The sequence below is a fragment of the Tenrec ecaudatus genome, chromosome 2 (assembly GCF_050624435.1).
Source record: "Tenrec ecaudatus isolate mTenEca1 chromosome 2, mTenEca1.hap1, whole genome shotgun sequence".
In the NCBI taxonomy this organism is placed as follows: Eukaryota; Metazoa; Chordata; class Mammalia; order Afrosoricida; family Tenrecidae; genus Tenrec; species Tenrec ecaudatus.
In genome coordinates this window covers 167,268,212-167,280,961 of record NC_134531.1, presented here as the reverse complement: position 1 = coordinate 167,280,961, position 12,750 = coordinate 167,268,212, and the positions used below count along the sequence as shown (strand labels likewise).

The 12,750-nt window shown below is 41.9% G+C and overlaps 1 protein-coding gene across 2 annotated transcripts in view; it reads right to left on the bottom strand.

The window, feature by feature from the left end:
• The window catches only part of SGCD (sarcoglycan delta), a 517,919-nt gene that overhangs the window by 120,706 nt on the left and 384,463 nt on the right, over positions 1-12,750 (bottom strand). The window lies entirely within an intron of this gene.

The following is a 12,750-nucleotide window of genomic DNA, read 5'->3' as shown; positions in this document are numbered from 1 at the left end:
CATACTTAGCCTTCCGCTGGGTACTTAAGGATTCCCCTGCTACAACACAAACTCCATGATGGTCAGGGCTGAATCGATCTTGTTCATCACTGCATCTGGGGCATTTATGTCATACACATGGAAGCATGTGACTATGTGCGGAAAGAAGCAATTCATTTGCGGTTGCATTTGAAAGCATAGCCTGCTAGTGCCAATTGGAATCCTCAAACTCACTGCCATCGAGTCAATGCCAACTCCCAGTGACTCTACAGAAGGTAGAACTGCTCCTGGGTGTTCCTGAGACTGTAACTGTTCACAGAAGAAAGACCCAGCTTTCTCTTCTGCTGCGGAGCCGCTAGTGGGTTCAAAGTGCAGATCTTGAGGATCTCAGCCTGACTCGTGACCACCACACCCCCAGGGGCTCCTCTTGTTCCATGTGACCTGGCAGTCCTTTCCACCGCTTCCCAACATCCCACTTGACATGTATGTGTCCAGTTTTCAGAGAGCCCACGGCGTATAGGTGAACAAGAGCTACTGCTCTTTGGCCTGCTGCGAGGTCCCACCATCCTCCAGGCTGAAACCCTTCAACCCTCTTTTAAGCTCTGCTGCAGAGAGACCGGAAACATAACTTGATCTGTGTGCTATTCGTCCACTAGACCTTATTAGTAGTGTCTGTTTAAGTGATGCTTCTTCTCTGAAAAACACTGTTGGAGCCTTCTTTTCATGGCCAGATGGATGCCTACTTCCCTATTGTTATCTCAAAAGATGTGGTTTTCCCACAGCAGTCAAGATACTTTTCTGGTTAACCTGGCCCAGCAATAGGGTTCAAGGAGGAAGCCAGGCTTCAAGGAGAGCAACTTGTGCTCCTGAGATAAAATCCACCCCAGCCATGGGGCAATAGGTGCCTCTCCTGGCCCTGTCCAGAAAGACGACAGCCTAACGCAGGTAACATTTAATTGAGGGAAGAAATGATAAAGGTGGGTAAAAAATGAGTACTCACTGGTATAATACAAAGTATTCTATTCTGAAAAATTATTTAAGAATCATTAGAGTTGGATGCATAATTTTTTGCTACGGTGATGAGAGACCTGTCAATTATTGACAAGAGACTGCACAAGGCATCGTGGGTTTTCTGCTTGACCTGAACTCCAGCAAGGTCAATTGAAAGTTCCCATTTCCCTCCTACAAATGGCTGAAGAGAGAGTCCTTTGATCATTATAATAGTTGAGCTCTTGAATTTTAAAACATTTGGGCCATCAAATGCTATCCTCCCCCTCCGAGTCCCACCCCGTGTATCTGGTGCTGTTCATTCATCTCTGACCGGTGGCACATCCATGTGTGCTAGGGCAGAACTGTATATATACCACAAGGTCTGCACTGGCTGATTTCTCAGAATCTAAGTTCCAGGATCTTCTGCGATAGGTAGGAGAGAGCCATCAGCCTTTCTGTTAATGGTCAGGTGCAAACTGTTTGCACCATCCAGAATCCATTTGTATCCATTTTCAAGTATTTCTACCTCTTCTCTCACCAACCTGTTAGATTCTGAAAAAGTTCAAAAGCCCTTTGCGACATGAGTGCTTAAAAGTTGCTGTTCTCCTTTCCTAACCTTAAGGCTTATCCCTTCATCCTGTTGATACAGGGCTTAATTTTCTTTGTTGCCCTCTCTGTAGGACAAGAGTTGCCTCTGTCCAAAGTTTATGGGAACCAGAAACATCTTTGCTACAAGGAAGCTCCCAAAGCGAGGCAAATGCTTATTTTTAATATTGTCATTGATGTGGTGAATGAGTTGGCTAACATTTGTTTTACTACTACCTTGATGATATTGGTACGTTGATCATATTAACGTATGCAAAGTGGGCTATGAACCTGTTGCTGACCATGATCTATAAGAAAACCTCTCTGTCAGTTAGTGCAACAGGCTCCTTGGCCTTCCTTAAGAAAGAATAATGATCTGTTGCTTCGATAAGAAAGACCCTAAAATGAGTACTTATTGAGCTTTGGCTTCTACATCATGATTGAAGTAGACATCGTATCACTTAATTCTCAAGAAGGTCTTCTGAGGTTGCTTATGTTCTTACCCCTTTTTCACAAACGAGAGCACTGAGCCTGCAAGAGGTGTTTAGGCCTTGCCTACACTCACACCCTAGCAGGGGTGCAGCTAGGATGATTTTTTTTTTTCAGTCATCCAGCTCCAGATCCCTTTAAATGATGCTGATGCTACTTTGGGGACCTTCTGCCCCATACACCAGCACTTCAAAATCTTACTGAGATGTCAGAAAGCGGATGGTCCTCTGATACTCGAAAGAGCGAGGTGTTTCGTGGTAACTCATTAGTGTGCCCATTGATGCAATGAGAGTGATGGGGCTCCCACCTGCCCTACTATTGAGTCTTGAACAAGAGTGTTTCTGAGACTCCGGATTGTTCTCAAACCACTTACAGAGCAAGAAATGAAAAGAGAATTGATGCTGGCCATCCACTTTACCCTTCACTACGCAGTGAGGAGAGATTTTCATGGAATTTTAACTTGATGCGAAGAGTCCCTGGGCGAGCAACACTTTGAAACCTGGGCCTTGGAAGCACCATTCAGGAGGAGATCTGAAAGGTCACTTAGCTAAAATCTTCTGTCTAATGCTTGATGAACCTCTCCAACAGCCGTGATGCGCAAGCCAGCCTCGCCTTGAGTCTCCTACTGAGAGGAGCTTCCTACCAGTTCCAACACCAGAAACCACTTTCTAAGACGGAGCTGCTTCGCTTGTGGCTCTGAGCCCTTCATTCCTTAGCCATCCGAGGCTATTTGAATAAAGACCAAAATTCTCTTGTTGCAAGAGTATCACACCTTGCACAGAGGCATATTGTGCCTTCACCATGCCGTTTAACTTCATCACTGCATGGCTCAAGCTAAGTAATTGCTATGCCATAGGAGACAGAATCCTTTATACCTCCTCCTCCGAAACCTGGCTTCTAGCTCTAAAATGAGCAAATGCTGAACTAAATAGCTTTGTAATAACTTCTCAACAGCCAAGACGGGATGCGGCCGATCCATTATTGCTGTCTCACAGATGATCACAAATGGCACAGCCCAGCCACTGGTGGGGGTGGAAAAGTCAGCAGCCGATGTCTCCTGCGCTCCATTTGAATCCCACTCATGATGCATATTCCTCACATTCATCTGCATTCAGAGCAGAAGGGCATTCTCATCATTTCCCTGAGAGCTCGGCAAGAGTACCAGAGGGAGATCCCTAAACTAATAGACAGATGCATCATGTTAGGACGGGTGTCAACATTTCCTTTTAATCAGTACACAGTCAATAGTCTCCATCATGAATAACTAATTAGCTCCTCAACCCTTTCCCTCCGATGTCATTTGCCAAAGTCTATCTAAGGCATGTCATCTGCACTCAAAGAAGGGACAGGCATAGTAATTAAGTGTTAAGTTATTTCTTCAGCATGAAGCTGCCACAAAGTGTGAAATGACTATAATTCACATTTTTTAGACCCTGAATTTATTAGCATGTATTTTCTATTCAAGGCTAGAGGTATGGCACTTGGATTGTCAAAGGATTCAAATTCCTCTGTGCTTTGTCATTTCAGAGTGAGTGTGTCAAAGCTCAGGCACCAGGAAAGGAGAATTATCATTAATGAGCCAGGTTGTATTAGTGACACAAATCCCAAAGAATTGGAAGCTCATTTTCCTTTGTGAATAGTAAGCAGTGATCAAATGTATAACTAGTGAATGGGAACTGGGCTTTTCTCTGAATTTCTACAACCATGGTTGAAAGCATGAATAGAAGCTGAATAGAAGCTGTAGGCCACAGGCGTCAAGTTAATTCTTCTGGAGCCTGGCCATTGTACAACCGATGAAAAAAAGGAATCTAAAATTTTGTAACTGCATATGAAAGCAAGAGGAGTGAATTATGCTCTTTTGGAAGTGACTTCTTATTATGGATTAGAAAATGAAAGGGTCAACAAATGCTTGGCCAAAACCAGAGAGGGTAGAAGGCCTTGGTAGTTCTCGTTCATGAATGGGGAGGAATAAGTTACTGATCTTTTTGCTGATAAAGCACATCCTTTGATCTGAATGGATGCTTAACAACCCATCTGACTTGAGTATCGTAGGCAAGTAAAGGTAGAAGACGTCTCCCCCAGTGAGTTAAAAAATAAAATAGGATGGTAAGATGCTCAGTACTTTTGTAACCAAGGAACCTTGTGAACATGTTTTAAACGGCTTTCTTTAGAAAAAAGTAAGTTTAAAGTATGAGTTGAAGAATCAGCCTTAAAAGAAATATAAATAGAGGGTTACTTAGAAGTCACAGTGGCAAGACTTGGATTCACTTACTTTCGACCTATCACTGGGAGAGACCATGAAGAGGACTTTGTGGCTGGCAGAGGGTTAGTGAAAACAAGGAACACCTCCAAGGAGATGGATTGACACAATACCAACACCCATGGGCTCAAACATACCAGTGGTGGTGAAGGTGGTCTAGCACCTGGCAGGACTGAGTTCTGTTCTACCCAAGGTAGTCATGAATTGTAGCTCTGATATAGTAAAGAAATAGGAGAACGCTGCACATCTACAAAACTCATAGAGATGTCATAAAGCAACCATGTCCAATTATAGAGAAACCAACTAGTTTAGTTCTTGAATTGAAATTTGGGGCTAGTTTGAAAGTAGGCTGGGAAATACAGAGGGGGCAGCTGGAGGAGATATTTTTGAAGTGAAAAGACTGACAGTGAGGTGGTGAGGAAGTGAGGGCGATGGGAAATGAGAGGCTGCAGCATGGGGAGACCTTCGGGTTCCATGTGTGAGTGCTTTGCTTTCCAACTTTACCCTCATGTGTTCGACATTTGAAATGATGTTTGGCTCAGCCTGGCACACAGCTCATGGCAAGGTTATCAGACAAAATTATCTAGTTCTCTCAAAACTTTGTCTCACTCTTATTCATATTAAATTCTAACAAATGGTGGGAAATTCTGGATTAAGGGGAAATGAAATCCAAGGGCTGATTTTTAAAACCCCCACACCCACACAAAACAAAACTTGTTTCCTGCCACTTGTTTCAGGTAAAAATTGATGTCAGCTTGTTCCTCTAAACTCCCATTACTCTTTGTTTTGAAAAGGTTATAATTGGAATAAAATAAGGCTGGCTCTGGGCCGGGATCATGAAGGGTGTCATTAAGGAAGATTTTCTGTCTACGCACTCAGCAGGACTATCCTACTGAGGAGGAAATAAAAGGGAGTTTCAGAAGCAAGTATATGTTTTTTCAAGAATAACAGAACAATATACCCTGCACACTTTACATAATAAATGGCAGCTACTGACATTTTAATCAAGATTAAAAACAATAATGAAGTCACAGTGTTCTCTCTAGTGGCAGAATGCAGCCCAGGTTCAGAAGTTTCAGCAAATAAACACACGGTCTGTCTGCTCTAAAAGACTTAAAAGGGAAGCAAAGGCTTTTTTAAGGGTTCCAGTGTCTGTCCAGAGAACATGGATCAAAGTCCAATTTTACATCCCATACGGTAATCTACGGTATATAAATCTTGAACAAAAACGAATTTTTCTTGGAGGATGATAATGATGTATAGTTATCCCCTTGCCTTAGAGTCGATTCTGACTACAGAACAGAGTAGAAGTGCCAAACAGGGTCTCCAAAGCTATAATCTTTTTATTCTTTAATAACTTTACATTGTAAATTGGGTAATGGTTTTAACGGCAAATATGTTTTCTAGTCAGTGATTCAGACACTTTTTGCTTCAAATCTGATATCACTCGTCACCACCTCTACTTCGCGTTTTCTCCCAGAGAGAGGCTACTGAGTTTCAGCCACTGTGGGACCAAGCCTTTGATGCTGCATTACTCCTCTCCAAAACTGATGGCAAGGGTCCCCATCATGGAATAATGGGGCATCTTACTGTACACCATTGATGGATTTGGCTTTCATAGGTAGTCTACTGATAACTTTGAGAGAGGATTGTGAAATATTTGGGTTCTAAAGGTACTTCCCCTTATCTTCATGGTTTGTTGTCACTGGGAACTATCCAACAGATTTTTTTTTCTTTATTCATGGAGACCCCGTGTGACAAAGCAGAACTACTCTATAGGATTTGCTAGGGTGTAATCTTTATGGGGATTAATTGCTTTGTCTTGTTCCCTCAGAGCCACTTGGCAAGCTTCAACGGCTAACCTGTCCGCTGGTAAACAGCTGAATCCTTGACCATTGTGCCATGAGGGCACCATGCATTTCTTACTAGTTTGAAAATCAGAAGCACTCAGGGGAGGATGTTAGGGCACTAGATCTAGACTAGAATCAGCAATCAATACTGGTTCCAGAGTTGTGGAGGAGTGAAATTATTATTAGCAGGGGGCTGATGAGTCCAGAAAACATCTTCTCCTTTTGATCATACTAGTGGTCTGTAGAGGGTTATGGAGTAGGTTGCACATTGGGCTGCTAATTTCAAGGTGAAGAATTTGAACCCACCAGCAGCTACTACAGAGAAAGATTTGGTTTTCTAATCTTGTACAGAATTTCAGCCTCAGGAATCCAAATGGGGAGTGCTAAGCTATCCTATAAGAGTCACAATCAGTTTGATGGCAGTGACTTTGGAGGCTATTTTTTGAGTGGTCCATACACAACACGCTGGGGAATCTGGCTGGCGTAATACCTTGTGCTGCATTCTAGCCGACTTAGACACCATACTCAAACATGGAAATCAAATCATTTCTTTGTTTTTTCACCTGGCATGATGACCCAAATCCTTCAACTTATATATTGATGGGAAATATTGAACTTAATCTATTCTAGAAACTTCTATCACAGCTGAAATTTAAGCTTTCACTTAAGGATAAATATCCTAAAGACATTTAGATTTTCTCTCACTCTTTGGCTTGCCTTACAAATATATGGAAGACGGAACTTAGTTAATCTTGTGGTGACAGGCATGAGAGAATTCAGATTCCCGGAGAGCTTGTTCTGATTGTCTTTCAAAGTCCTGTGTGCAGCCAATGACAAAGTCTGTAGTGAATTAGCACTGCTTGATTCTTTCTGGGCCCACTGGCTCTCAGCTCTGACTGGTATTGTGTCTCCTGAAGTCAGGGACATGTCTCCTAACATTCATCAGTCTACGGGCTCAGCTCTATTGCCTGCAATTTCCTGAGGAAGCTGCCACACTGCACCATCAATGACCCGTCTGCATTCTTCACCAGGGTGATCTAATTCTGGACATCAGTCAATGAAAGCCTTCCGGGTCACAGAAGAATACTGTCCTCCATAGCCAAGTCTTCAAGGAAGACTAATTGCTAGAAGAGAAATCATGTTTGGTAGAGTACCAAAGAAAAGGAGGGAAATCACTACTGAAATGGATTGTCACCATGGCAACTACATAGATTGAAACCTGTCATACATCTGGGAGATGGTGCAGGATCAGGTGACACCTGCAGGTCTGTGTAGGCGACAGCCTATGAGCTGGGGAAGACTCTGTGGCAATTAACAACACCGATACTCTTTGACATAATTAAAGTAAGAACCAGTACTTTTTTCAGCGAACGGAAACCCAAAGAAGCCCTTTTGCATGGAATCCGTTCTGACTCACGGAGACCTCACAGAAGGCCTCAGCGGCTGTTCCTCTTTACAAGAACAGAGCAGCTGATCTTCTCCCAACAGGTGGTGATTTTGAACTACTGACCTGGAGGTTAGGAGTACAATACTTATTTTAGTTAAGTTTATGAAGATCTTTGGCTTTTTTGCCTTTTAGTGGCTTCTTCCAAATTCTGGGTGATCTAATGAGCTACATCCATATGGTGGTCTATAAAACTTTCCCCTTCTTTCAGTCATCATGGCACACGCCCGGGAAATAAGATTTCACAGTCTAGTTCCCGTTCTTGTAAGAGCAGGATCTTACAAAGAAACGTTACGGTTGAAAGGAATCTTTAGAGCAAGGTAGGCATTCAAAGTCAGCCTCTGTTCTCACAAAAAATACATATGCAAAACTGAGTGACCTACTTCCTGTCTCAGATCATGAACAGTCTGAGATCAGGGATTTTTCCATTTCTTCCAGGAAGAAAAAGACAAGGAAAAAAAATCACAGTGAATAGTTAATATATTCACATAGTAAGATCAGAAATTTATCAAAATTCAATTTCTACTGAAGGTATTTTTTTCTTTTTCTCAAAGGGTATACAGAGTGTGTTTTTAAAGTACAGTCTTGAATCTAGAACAACATGTCATTATTTCAGAATTACCCTGTAGGGGTAAAGTCAATAAATGTTGCCTGAAATGGATGTCTGGCAGGGATCTTTATAATACTCCGCTATTTGTCTGAAGAGAAACAGCATTCTTTTGTGATTCTGTGCTCAACCCTGGATTATTTACAAACACTTTAAGCAAGACTGAAAATGTAGTCATTATAGTAACTCCAAAAGCAAAGCAGTGAACCAAAACTGTGGCAGAAAAGCAGCTACCCGCCCCTGAGCTGAGATCTTTCAAGAGGAAATGCAAGAGGCCTTGGTTTAAGTCTTAATAAAACACAAACAACAAATGATGAAGGTGAGAGAGCAAAGTCATTCTAAGGCAGACATTCCCTACAGCAGATACAGTTTTCTCACTTTCATTTGCATACCTGGGGGATATTTGAATTTTGTCCATTTATTCAGCACAGGGTGTCCTCAACTACTAATCTAAAGTTGAGTCAAACAAACCTGATGTTACCATGGAAGAGAGGCTGGCAATCAATGGGAATATACATATGCCTATGCACATACATATACATATGTGTGTATAGGTATGGATATATATATATGTATATCTATAATTTAGGTCCGTTTGCTTTTAGAGCTCTCAATTCTCTTTTCACTAATAAGAACCTGGGTGGCACTGATGGATAAGTATTTGACTGTTAACTGAAAGGTTGACATTTCAAACCCACCACCTGTCCTACACGGAAAGATGAGGCTGTCTGCTCCTGGAAAGATTTACAAAAATACTTGAAAACCCTATGGTTCACTATCAGTCAGTATTGACTTGATGGCAGTGGATAATAAGAGCAATCAAAGACTGAATAGAAGGCATGAAGAAAAAATAAACCACATCAAATACATTCTAATGTTAATGTGTTTAAAGGCTCATTTCAAACCATCCCTAGGTCACTAATGAGATCTGTCCCCAAGTGTGTTTTAAGTCGGATTTGGTGGTAAGTCAGAAGAAGTGCCAACAGTTCTGACTTGCCTTACTTCAGTGCGCCTAAAGAAGCCTTGGAGGTGCTACAGGTCCAGAGCTGGGTTGCTAATGATCAGTGGTTCAAATCCACAAGTCTCTCACTGAAGAAAGACGAGTCTGTCTGCAAGATTTAGTCTCAGAAATTGTAAGGAACAGTTCTGCTCTCTCTTACAGAGTCGCGAGGAGTTTCAATCAGCTCCATAGCAGTGGGTTTTTAGTGCAAGAGAAAAGCTCAATAGCTCCTCAGTCATTTAAAAGCTGTAGGCACAGTAAGTGAAGGTGACTGTAATGAAACATTTCTGGGAGAAGGGGCTGGCTTCACTTTTCAACATGAGGGCAAATGTGTGCTACATAAATGGGCAAGTACACATGTACTGCTACTCACATGTCCACGGCCCAGGACTGCCTGTACTTCATGCCCCAACAGATAGTATTTCCAGTTCGCTCTTCTTTTATATATCTTTGGAATCTATAAAACATATACTGTAATACAGGTTCCGTTCCTAGTCAATGCTACTGGTTGTCAGTGGAAGCTTATGTCTTGTTGTAAGGCTGAACAGATTTCAGCACAGTTTTTAGACTAACATGGCTTAGAATGAAAGGACAGGGAATCAGCTTCTGGAAATAATCTATTGAAAAGCCTATGGATCACAATGGTCAGCTCCTGTTGCCTATGGAGTTGATATGAATCAGGAGACCAAGCCCAAGGCAGCTATGAAGAATAACCATCCTTTAAAACAAATCTGATACAAAATAGAACACTGTGGCGCTAAGTTAATCTCTTAGTTTTGTTAAATATCATTGTTAGGTTACCGTAAGAGAAAATTGGGTGAGGGGCACAAAGGCATAATCTGTTATAATTCCTCTTGTGTTAATCTAACACGGGCAGCAGGGCTCCAGGATTACACATTATTGAAGGTTTGCAGTGTGAACCTGCTTCTCAGGACAGTGATCTTCCCCTCCATCCCATGATCTTCCATTCTGGGATCCCTTCCGTTTCACAGAAAGTGTTTTTTCCTCTTTATCTGCTGGTACCTACCCTCCTCCCTTGGTGACTCGGAATTCCTAAGGCTGGCCAGTACATGGCACTTAATGTGGCCAAGCAATACTGATCCAACTCAAAAATTAGAGGCCAGAAGGCTTTAGTCATCAAGTTCATTACCCAGTTATTTGATATCCAAGATCAATACTATCAGCAAAAGAGACAAACATGAGGCACCATTAAAGGAAAAATGGGGAACATTCACAGAGACACTGGTATAAATTAACCCATCGATCATATTTTATTACCTTTCAATTGGTCAGAGATTTTCCCTCCCACAAAGTACAAAGAAAATAATACTAATAAAAATAGTAATTCTAGAAGTATGAAGGAGCCATATTGGTCACATGTCAGGACCCTCAGTCCAGACTCTAAGCATCAGAATGACTTGGACAACAGTGACAGAATGCATAGAGAAATGTCTGAGAATTACACATTAAAATCATTTTATGCATCCTATAAAATAGTTATGTCTAGCCTAGTTGGAAATGCATTCACCTTTAGAATAAGTTATGAAAATGCAGCAACTAGCTAATGTCTTTATTTTGTTGTCCAAGGTTTGGGAGATTTCCTTGTGAACTTAGGAGGCTTAATTGTTTTAAGCAAGTTCCAGGTTTCCCACAGGTTACTTACTTTTCCCTGCCCTGCAAGAATGGAAACCTTGTAAGTGCATCCTTGTGGTCCTCTAAGACAGAGTAGCTGCACCCCATTGGGCTTTCAAGCCTGGAGTCTTTATGGAAGTAAATTGCCTTATATTACTCTTGCTGGTGGGTTTGATCACTGAACATTTGATTAGCAGTCCAGTGCGTTAACACCTGTGCCAACAAGGCACCTAGTTCATGTACAGAGGACCCTAATGATGTCTACAACACCCCAGGAGCTAAGAGAACAAGCGCTCTCTGCTCTTCAGGATGTATCTTTGAGGGGGCTAAAGCACAGAGAGTTATTTTTTGGTTGCTGATTTTATAGCAAAAGTGTTATCTGCTTAAAGTCAAGTTAGCCTAAATGCTTTCCCATTTATATTTCCCAAGTTTCCCAGATTAAGGAGAGTTTGTTATATATATATATATATATATATGATTTGTTCTTAGAGTTCGGCTTCTTTAAGACAGCACTGTTCTTGAGGGCTGATCAGCACCAATTACTGACTAGTTCTGAAAGAAACTGGCTCTTAAGGAGGGTTGTGTAAAGAAAGGGAGTCAGGACATCCATTAGCTTGTCTTGAAAATGCTTTTACATCTCTGATATAAGGAGCTATTGAGCTCTCAGAGAATGAGTTCTCCCGCAATCCTAAAATACAAGGTTCCTTGAGAAGATTTCTTTAAAAGATTCCAGCTATAGTACTTAAAACGAAACACGGACAGCAGAGTCTGGTAACTATTGGCTCATAGAAGCTGTCCTAGAAACAGTCGTGCTAGTGCAACCTGGCAGGGAGGTGTGTCGTCTTAAATACAGCTTGCTGTCTGTGGGGTTTGCCATCTATAACTTCTCATTTCCCACCAATTATCCTCTTCCTCGGGTCCAATGCAATTCCCTGCATTTATAAAAATTCACAGGATTTGCATGAAGGCAGCAGCTTTTGGAATGAGGTGATACGTTTTCCACTTACTGAGAACACTTTTCTCTTTGGGGAAACACTAGTTCCACCATGGCTGTTCCTGCTTCAACAAACCAAAGATCGGAACTGCATCCTGAAATTGCAGATATGACTTCTGCAATGGATTCCCATTATGGAATAGTCGTCCTTGCTATGTAGGGTCCTGGTGGCTCTGTGGGTTGGGCTGCTAACTACAAAGTCAAAAGTTCAAACCCACCAACTGCTCTGAGGGAGAAAGATGAGGCAGTCTGCTTCCTTGATGATTTAGTCTCAAAACCCATACATTAAGTCCTTATGAATCAGAATCAACTCAATGACAGTGGGTTTGGATCTTAGGGGGAGGGTTATTAATGATTAATTTTAGCTAAAACAGTAATATCGACAGTGAAGAAGTCAGTGTTCACCAAGTTTTTCATCACTGTGATTAATATATAAGAAAATTTATAGTTACGTTTGCATTCATGTGCCATTTTTTATGTACTTCATTTGGGGATGAGGAATGGTCCTTTTGTTCTATAACGGTCTTTTAGGCAGTTTCCCACAGTCTGTTTGTCCACATCCCTAACTACTTATCTACGTCCCTCTCAATCTAGCTACCTATCTGTTTACAAAGCCCTCCAGCGCGGTAGTTAAGCACTTGGCGCTAACTGGAAGGCTGGTCCTTTGACTACCCGGCGGCGCCAGAGGAGAAGATGGGGCTGCCTGCTCCCATACACTTCCACTCTGGGAAACCCAATGAGGCAGCTCTCTGTTCTACAGAATTGCATTCATCTAGAGCCAAAGGTTGACCACGAGCAGGTGGAATGCCTCCACCATAGAAGGTAGATCATCTAGCACTGCTTCCCTCATTTCTACAGGCTAGCTTTTTGATAAAACTACTCCAGAAAACATGCCAATAAAACTGTTGGGGGAAACAGTA